Genomic DNA, 8,193 nt, shown 5'->3' with positions numbered 1-8,193 from the left:
GGGTTAGCCAATCAGAGGCAGAAATATATACATATCATATATACATACACACTGCATACATACATATAGCGTATCCGATCGAACATGTATCGTGGCAAGACTTGTTCTGCCTCTGATCACTTACCCTGGTATTCTTGCCCTAGTCCATATCCACGTCTTCCATACCGGGATTGCTTCGTGTCGAAGGAAATTCCGCCAGATGCATGTCATTTTGCCCATGGCTGTTTCCTTTGCTTTCTTTGTTTTGGCGTTTTAACCTCTGGTGGATTGCTGAGGACTATAGTTACTGGTCCTCAGATCTCTGCAGGGTAATCCAGACAGCTAGCCAGACTATCAGTCCAATCTGAGGACTATGGTTATCTGGTCCTCAGATCTCTGCAGGGTAAATCCAGACAGCTAGCTAGACTATCAGTCCAACGGAGGACTATGGTTACTGGTCCTCAGATCTCTGCAGGGTAAATCCAGACAGCTAGCTAGACTATCGTCCAACTGAGGACTATGGTTACCTGGGTCCTCAGATCTCTGCAGGGTAAATCCAGACAGCTAGCTAGACTATCTGCCAATCTGAGGACTATGGTTACCTGGTCCTCAGATCTCTGCAGGGTAAATCCAGACAGTAGCTAGACTATCTGTCCAATCTGAGTTTCTGTGACGACCTAAAACTACTTTCAAACATAGGCAGTTCCACCAAACAAGTTCCTTCCAAGGCTATTTTGCAGCGGCTCCATGTGGAAGCTTAGCGCCGCCCATGAGGATTGAAATTGGTTTAAAAGAAATGCCAATAAACCAGAGCACGTTTTCTCCAATACCGAATGTTGTTTGGACCAGTCAGACCTTCCTCCACAGTGCTGCGGAGGAAGGTCTGACAAGCGAGACTGTTAACTACCCTAAATCTTCCCCTAACTAATGCCTAAACCGAACCACCTCCAGCGGTCAGATCAAGCTTTACCCATTATACGGTAACAAACTACAATGTTAACAGTTTTAATGCATAACAATTTTGCATAACTCTTGATATTTGATACTAAAAAAAAATTGAAATAGACAGGTCTGCTAGACCAAAAGATCTGCTGGGAGTCACTGCACTAGTCTAACTCACCTGATGAGCTAGCATTGGACTTTCCAAAAAAAATACCTGGCGATGACTGGATGATATATAAAAGGTAATTGTATTTGTATTGCCACACAGACATTAAGGGCAAGGCACCCTTTCAGCATGTTTCCAATACTAAACAGATGATGTTAATTATAATAGCAAACCGCGCATCAATACATATGCACGTTGCAATCTTTCCAGACAAAATAAGGTCATGATGAAAAAAAAATTAAAAAAATTAAAACAATTAATAAATAATAATAAAGTGGAAAAACATATCCTTAACAAGCATCAATGGAATACAGACCTTTTAGGTGATTGACGATCTGTCTAAGACGTTCGCCATTTTGTTTTGAGCGAGCAATGGTGGCCGTCACACAACACTGAAAAGGCCACGCTGGCTTTTCCCTCGCTAACATACCAAATGCCATGCCAAACTTTTTTTTTTTTTTTTTGCAACCTTCCTACAAGCTAAACAACATGGTTAGCTGTGGGTTCTTTAGATAATATAAGTTCATAGGTCATTAGAGATTTTGATTCCCGATACCGATCCAATACCTGCACTTGCGTATGGCCGATACAGAGTACTGATCGATACCAGTGTGTCATTAATTTATTATGAGTAACTACGTCCCTGTATGGATGAGATGAGATTATATATTATTGTTAGGTTAAACTCTTTGTGAAACATGAAACAAAGAAATGAATGCCACAGATCTTTCTTTATTAACTAAGTTGACAGTGAGTCATGACGGCAAAAGACATAAATGAACATGAATTTATTGGGCTAATTACTTGGTATCGGACGTGCAAAAACTCCAGTACTTTCCGATACCAGCAATTTAGGCTTTAAGGAGGCTTTTTCAATACTGGTATTGGTATATACCACTATTTTGTTACCAATATCTCCAAATCTGTGCTTGCTTCAGCCCATAAAAGGCAAAAGACTGCTAGCCGTCAAAATGGAGGTAAGCTTAAATTGTACAGCACATCACGGGTGGTGAAATGTTTTTCAAGCACATGAAATGCCCCTGTTAATGAGACAGTCTCACTTTAGAGAAAAAAGGCCCTTACACTGGTAAACAGAGTAGAAGGAGGTGGGAGCGGTGTGCACCCCGTGTGACACTGCGGGACACAGAACGCTCGTGAATACAGGCCTGGCAGGGCAAAGTGATTGAAACCACAGCTATCCCCACCCCCACTGGTTTTCATTAGTCCCCCACTCCTTTCACAGCTGTCATTATCAGCAACCACGGGCAGCTTAGCCAGAGCAGGCAGCTGAGCAGAAATAAGCTAAGCCTGGACACAAATGCTGCATTTATCACAAACAAGCAAGGGCCAGCCTGTGGGGGACTGTGGTGTGTGTGTGTGTGTGGGTGTGTGTGTGTGGTGTGTGTGTGTGTGTGTGTGTGGTGTGTGTGTGTGTGTGTGGTGGTGGTGTGTGTGTGTGTGTGTGTGTGCGGTTTGTCGACTAATATGGATTTTTTGAAGGCTGAATTCAGTATTTCTAGATTTAAGTAACCATTAATATTGTTGTTGTTCAATACTGAATATTTAAAAATATTCTCGATGGGGTGTATGATGATGTGTGTACCTGAAGTCTTTTATATAGACTTAGTGTTCCCTAATACTGTATCTGAAGTCTCTTTTTATAGACCTTAGGGTCCCCTAATACTGTATCTGAAGTCTCTTTATATAGACCTAGTGGTCCCTAATACTGTATCTGAAGTCTTTTATATAGACCTTAGTGGTCCCTAATACTGTATCGAAGTCTCTTTATATAGACCTTATGGCCCTAATACTGTATTGAAGTTCTTTTATAGAGCGTTAGTGGTCCCTAATACTGTATCTGAAGTCTCTTATATAGACCTAGTGGTCCTAATACTGTATCTGAAGTTCTTAATAGACCTTGTGGTCCCTAATACTGTATCTGAAGTCTCTTATAGGACCTTAGTGGTCCCCTAATACTGTATCGGAAGCTCTTTATATAGACCTTAGTGGTCCCTAATACTGTATCTGAAGTCTTATTATAGACTTAATGGTCCCTAATACGTATCTGAAGTCTCTTTTTATAGACATTAGTGGGCCCTAATAATATCTGAAGTCTTTTTATATAGACTTAGTGGTTCTAAACTGTATCTGAAGTCTCTTTATATAGACTTAGTGGTCCCTAATACTGTATCTGAAGTCTCTTATATAGACCTTAGTGGTCCCCTAATTGTATCTGAAGTCTTTTAATGACCTTAGTGGTCCCCTAATACTGTATCGAAGTCTCTTTTATATAGACCTTAGTGGTCCCTAATACTGTATTGAAGTCTCTTATATAGACCTTAGTGGTCCCTAATCCTGCATCTGAAGTCTCTTTATATAGATGCTAGTGGTCCCTAATACTGTATCTGAAGTCTCTTTATATAGACCTTAGTGGTCCCTATACTGTCTGAAGTCTCTTTATATAGACCTTAGGGTCCCCTAATAACTGTATCTGAAGTCTCTTTATATGACCTTAGTGGTCCCCTAATACTGTATCTGAAGTCTCTTTATAGACCTTAGTGGTCCCTAATACTGTATCTGAAGTCTCTTATAGTTTAGTACCTTAGTGTCATAATCGTTATGAAGTCTCTTTTATAGACCTAGTGGTCCCTAATACTGTATCTGAAGTCTCTTATATAGACCTTAGTGGTCCCTAATACGTGATCTGAAGTCTCTTTATATAGACCTTAGTGGTCCCAATACTGTATCTGAAGTCTTTATAGAGCCTTAGTGGTCCCTAATACTGTATCGGAAGTCTCTTTTTATAGACCTAGTGGTCCCTAATACTGTATCGAAGTCTTTTTATAAGACCTATGGTCCCTAATATGTTCGAAGTCTCTTTATTAGACCTAGTGGTCCCTATACTGTATCTGAAGTCTCTTTATATAGACCTTAGTGGTTCCTAATACTGTATCTGAAGTCTCTTTTATATAGACCTTAGTGGTCCCTAATACTGTATCTGAAGCTCCTTTATATAGACCTTAGTGGTCCCTAATACTGTATCTGAGTTCTCTATATAGCCTTAGTGGTCCTAATACTGTATCTGAAGTCTCTTTATATAGACCTTAGTGGTCCCTAATACTGTATTGAGTCTCTTATAGACCTTATGGTCCCTAAACTGTATCTGAAGTCTTTTTTAATAGCCATTAGGGTCCCTAATACTGTATCTGAAGTCTCTTTTTATATGACTTAGTGGTCCCTAATACTGTATATCGAAGTCTTTTATATAGACCTTAGTGGTCCCTAATACGTATCTGAAGTCCTCTATATAGACCTTAGTGGTCCTAAACTGTCTGAAGTCTTTATATAGACCTTAGTGGTCCCAATACTGTATCTGAAGTCTCTTTTATATAGACCTTAGTGGTCCCTAATACTGTATCTGAAGTCTCTTTTATATAGAACTTAGTGGTCCCTCATACTGTATCTGAATCTCTTATATAGACCTTAGTGGTCCTAATACTGTATATGAAGTCTCTTTATATAGACTTATGGGTCCCTAATACGCTCACACACACACACACACACACACACACACACACACACACACACACACACACAGTCCCGCCACAGGCTGGCCCTTGCTTGTTTGTGATAAATGCAGCATTTGTGTCCAGGCTATAGGCTTATTTCTGCTCAGCTGCCTGCTCTGGCTAAGCTAAGCCCTGTGTTGCTGATAATGACAGCTGTGAAAGGAGTGGGGGACTGAATGAAAACCAGTGGGGGTGGGGAGTAGCTGTGGTTTCAATCACTTTGCCCTGCCAGGCCTGTATTCACGAGCGTTCTGTGTCCCGCAGTGTCACACAGGGGTGCACACCGCTCCACCTCGCTTCTACTCTGTTTACCAGTGTAAGGGCCTTTTTTCCTCTAGAAGTGAGGACTGTCTCCATTTAACAGGGGCATTTCATGTGCTTGAAAAACATTTCACCACCCGTGATGTGCTGTACAATTTAAGCTTCAACTCCATTTTGACGGCTAGCAGTCTTTTTGCCTTTTATGGGCTGAAGCAAGCACAGATTTGGAGATATTGGTAACAAATAGTGGTATATACCAATACCAGTATTGAAAAAGCCTCCTATAAAGCCTAAATTGCTGGTATCGGAAAGTACTGGAGTTTTTGCATCGATCCGATACCAAGTAATTTAGCCCAGAATAAATTCATGTTCATTTATGTTCTTTTGGCCGTCATGACTCACTGTCAACTTAGTTAATAAAAGAAAGATCTGTGGCATTCATTGTTTGTTTCATGTTTCACAAAGAGTTTAACCTAACAATAAATATATAAATCTCATCTCATCCATACAGGGATCGTAGTTACATCATAATAAAATTAATGACACACTGGTATCAGATCAGTACTCTGTATCGGCCAATACGCAAGTGCAGGTATTGGAATCGGTATCGGGAATCAAAATCTCTAATGACCTATGAACTTATATTATCTAAAGAACCCACAGCTAACCATGTTGTTTAGCTTGTAGGGAAGGTTGCAAAAAAAAAAAAAAAAAGTTTGGCATGGCATTTGGTATGTTAGCGAGGGAAAAGCCAGCGTGGCCTTTTTCAGTGTTGTGTGACGGCCACCATTGCTCGCTCAAAACAAAATGGCGGACGTCTTAGACAGATCGTCCAATCACCTAAAAAGGTCTGTATTCCATTGATGCTTGTTAAGGATATGTTTTTCCACTTTATTATTATTATTTAATTGTTTTAATTTTTTTAATTTTTTTTTTCATCATGACCTTATTTTGTCTGGAAAGATTGCAACTGCAGATGTAGTTGATGGCGCTGGTTTTGCATATTATAATTAACATCATCTGTGTAGTATTGGAAACATGCTGAAGAAGGGTGCCTTGCCCTTAATGTCTGTGTGGCAATACAAATACAATTACCTTTTATATATCATCCAGTCATCTGCCAGGTATTTTTTTTGGAAAGTCCAATGACTAGCTCATCAGGTGAGTTAAGACTAGTGCAGTGACTCCCAGCAGATCTTTTGGTCTAGCAGACCTGTCTATTTCAATTTATTTTTAGTATCAAATATCAAGAGTTATGCAAAATTGTTATGCATTAAAACTGTTAACATGTAGTTAGATATACCCTGTATAATGGGTAAAAGCTTGATCTGATCCGCTGGACGTGGTTCGGTTTAGGCATTAGTTAGGGGAAGATTTAGGGTAAGGGTAACAGTCTCGCCTTGTCAGACCTTCCTCCGCAGCACTGTGGAGGAAGGTCTGACTGGTCCAAACAACATTCCTGTATTGGAGAAAACGTGCTCTGGTTTATTGGCATTTCTTTAAACCAATTTCAATCCTCATGGGCGGCGCTAAGCTTCACATGGAGCCGCTGCAAAATAGCCTTGGGAAGGAACTTGTTTTGGTGGAACATGCCTATGTTTGAAAGTAGTTTTAGTCGTCAACAGAAACTCAGATTGGACAGATAGTCTAGCTACTGTGCTGGATTTACCCTGCAGAGATCTGAGGACCAGGTAACCATAGTCTCAGATTGGACAGATCTTAGCTGCTGTCGGTTTACCCTGCGAGATATCTGAGGACCAGGTACCATAGTCCTCGATTGGCTGATAGTCTAGCTAGCTGTCTGGATTTACCCTCGAGATCTGAGGACCAGGTACCATAGTCCCTCGATTGGACTGATAGTCTAGCTAGCTGTCTGGATTTACCCTGCAGAGATCTGAGGACCAGATAACCATAGTCCTCAGATTGGACTGATAGTCTGGCTAGCTGTCTGGATTTACCCTGCAGAGATCTGAGGACCAGGTAACTATAGTCCTCAGCAATCCACCAGAGGTTAAAACGCCAAAACAAAGAAAGCAGAAGGAAACAGACATGGGCAAAAATGACATGCATCTGGCGGAATTTCCTTCGACACAGAAGCAATCCCGGTAGTGGAAGACGTGGATATGGACTAGGGCAAGAATACCAGGGTGAAGTGATCAGAGGCAGAACAAGTCTTGCCACGATACATGTTCGATCGGATACGCTATATGTATGTATGTACAGTGTGTATGTATATATGATATGTATATATTTCTGCCTCTGATTGGCTAACCCTGGAATTCTTACCCTTACCCTAACCAATCCCCACTCTTCATGTCTACACCTAACCAAGCCAGTCATTCTAGTAGATCCTATTTAGGATCAACCTGCTAATGCTGATGATAGGACAGGGAAAGCAGGGATGATGCCATCATGTGCATGAGTAGTGGGACAGCATTATACTTTTTTATGTTTCATCACCCTTACATGATCTAAGTGAATAACCAGAGAAATGGATAATTCTACACAGTGGTGAAGGGTAAGGTTATCCAAGTGTGTGTGTGTGTGTGTGTGTGTGTGTCCATGGGTGTGCGTCTTGTGTGCAGATGGCGTTGGTGCATGTCCAAACTTCAGAAGGATGCGAGGCGCGATCACTAGGCTTGAATTTGAGCAGAGCGAAGATTGTTTATGGACTGCCAAAAGTAATTAGTGTCTACTCTCTAGAAAAATTAATCGGATTAAACCTTCTCGTGGCCCAGTGAATCTGTCCCCCCTGTAATGGCTGGATGCTGAATCTCTGGCTGCTCCTCTGTCCCGCTTCTTACCCACAATGCCAGTCCTATGGGCCGGATTCACTGGCTTTACTACAACAATGGGCTGCACAATGACTCTGGAGTGTAATCACATTCTCCTGCTTGTCTGAATGCTTGTCTTTCACGGTTGGGAAAGAGCATTGGCCACTTGACCACTTACATATTTTGACCTTTGATAGACATGCTGAAGCGCTGAGAGTGGTCTGTTGATTAGAGTTTCATCTGTGCGTCTCTGGCCGCGGGTGAAACACATGTTCACATGAGGATTTGACCTTTTCGTCAGTATTCAGATGGGTTCTATTACTTCCTTGCCTCTCCTCAATGTAAGGAGGTTATTAACATCCTAAAGAGGATGACTCCAAAATAGGGTCAAGGGTTACTTTAGCTCCTGCATGCCTGATGCCTCCAGCCAAGGCTGTAGTCAAGTCCACCTTTGTCGAGTCCAAGACCAGGACTAGTCGAGACTGAGTCAAAACCAAATCCA

General features: G+C 41.4%; 1 protein-coding gene and 1 long non-coding RNA gene across 2 annotated transcripts in view; one reads left to right on the top strand and one right to left on the bottom strand.

The window, feature by feature from the left end:
* tsnare1 (T-SNARE Domain Containing 1) overlaps nucleotides 1-8,193 on the top strand; it is a 188,897-nt gene that overhangs the window by 43,520 nt on the left and 137,184 nt on the right. The gene's annotated exons all lie outside the window — the stretch shown is intronic.
* Nucleotides 1-8,193, bottom strand: part of LOC116690623 (uncharacterized) — a 15,795-nt gene that overhangs the window by 634 nt on the left and 6,968 nt on the right. The gene's annotated exons all lie outside the window — the stretch shown is intronic.

The sequence above is a fragment of the Etheostoma spectabile genome, chromosome 6 (genome assembly GCF_008692095.1).
Source record: "Etheostoma spectabile isolate EspeVRDwgs_2016 chromosome 6, UIUC_Espe_1.0, whole genome shotgun sequence".
Taxonomy (NCBI): Eukaryota; Metazoa; Chordata; class Actinopteri; order Perciformes; family Percidae; genus Etheostoma; species Etheostoma spectabile.
The sequence above is the reverse complement of the archived record's forward strand: the minus strand, read 5'-3'. Positions and strand labels throughout refer to the sequence as shown.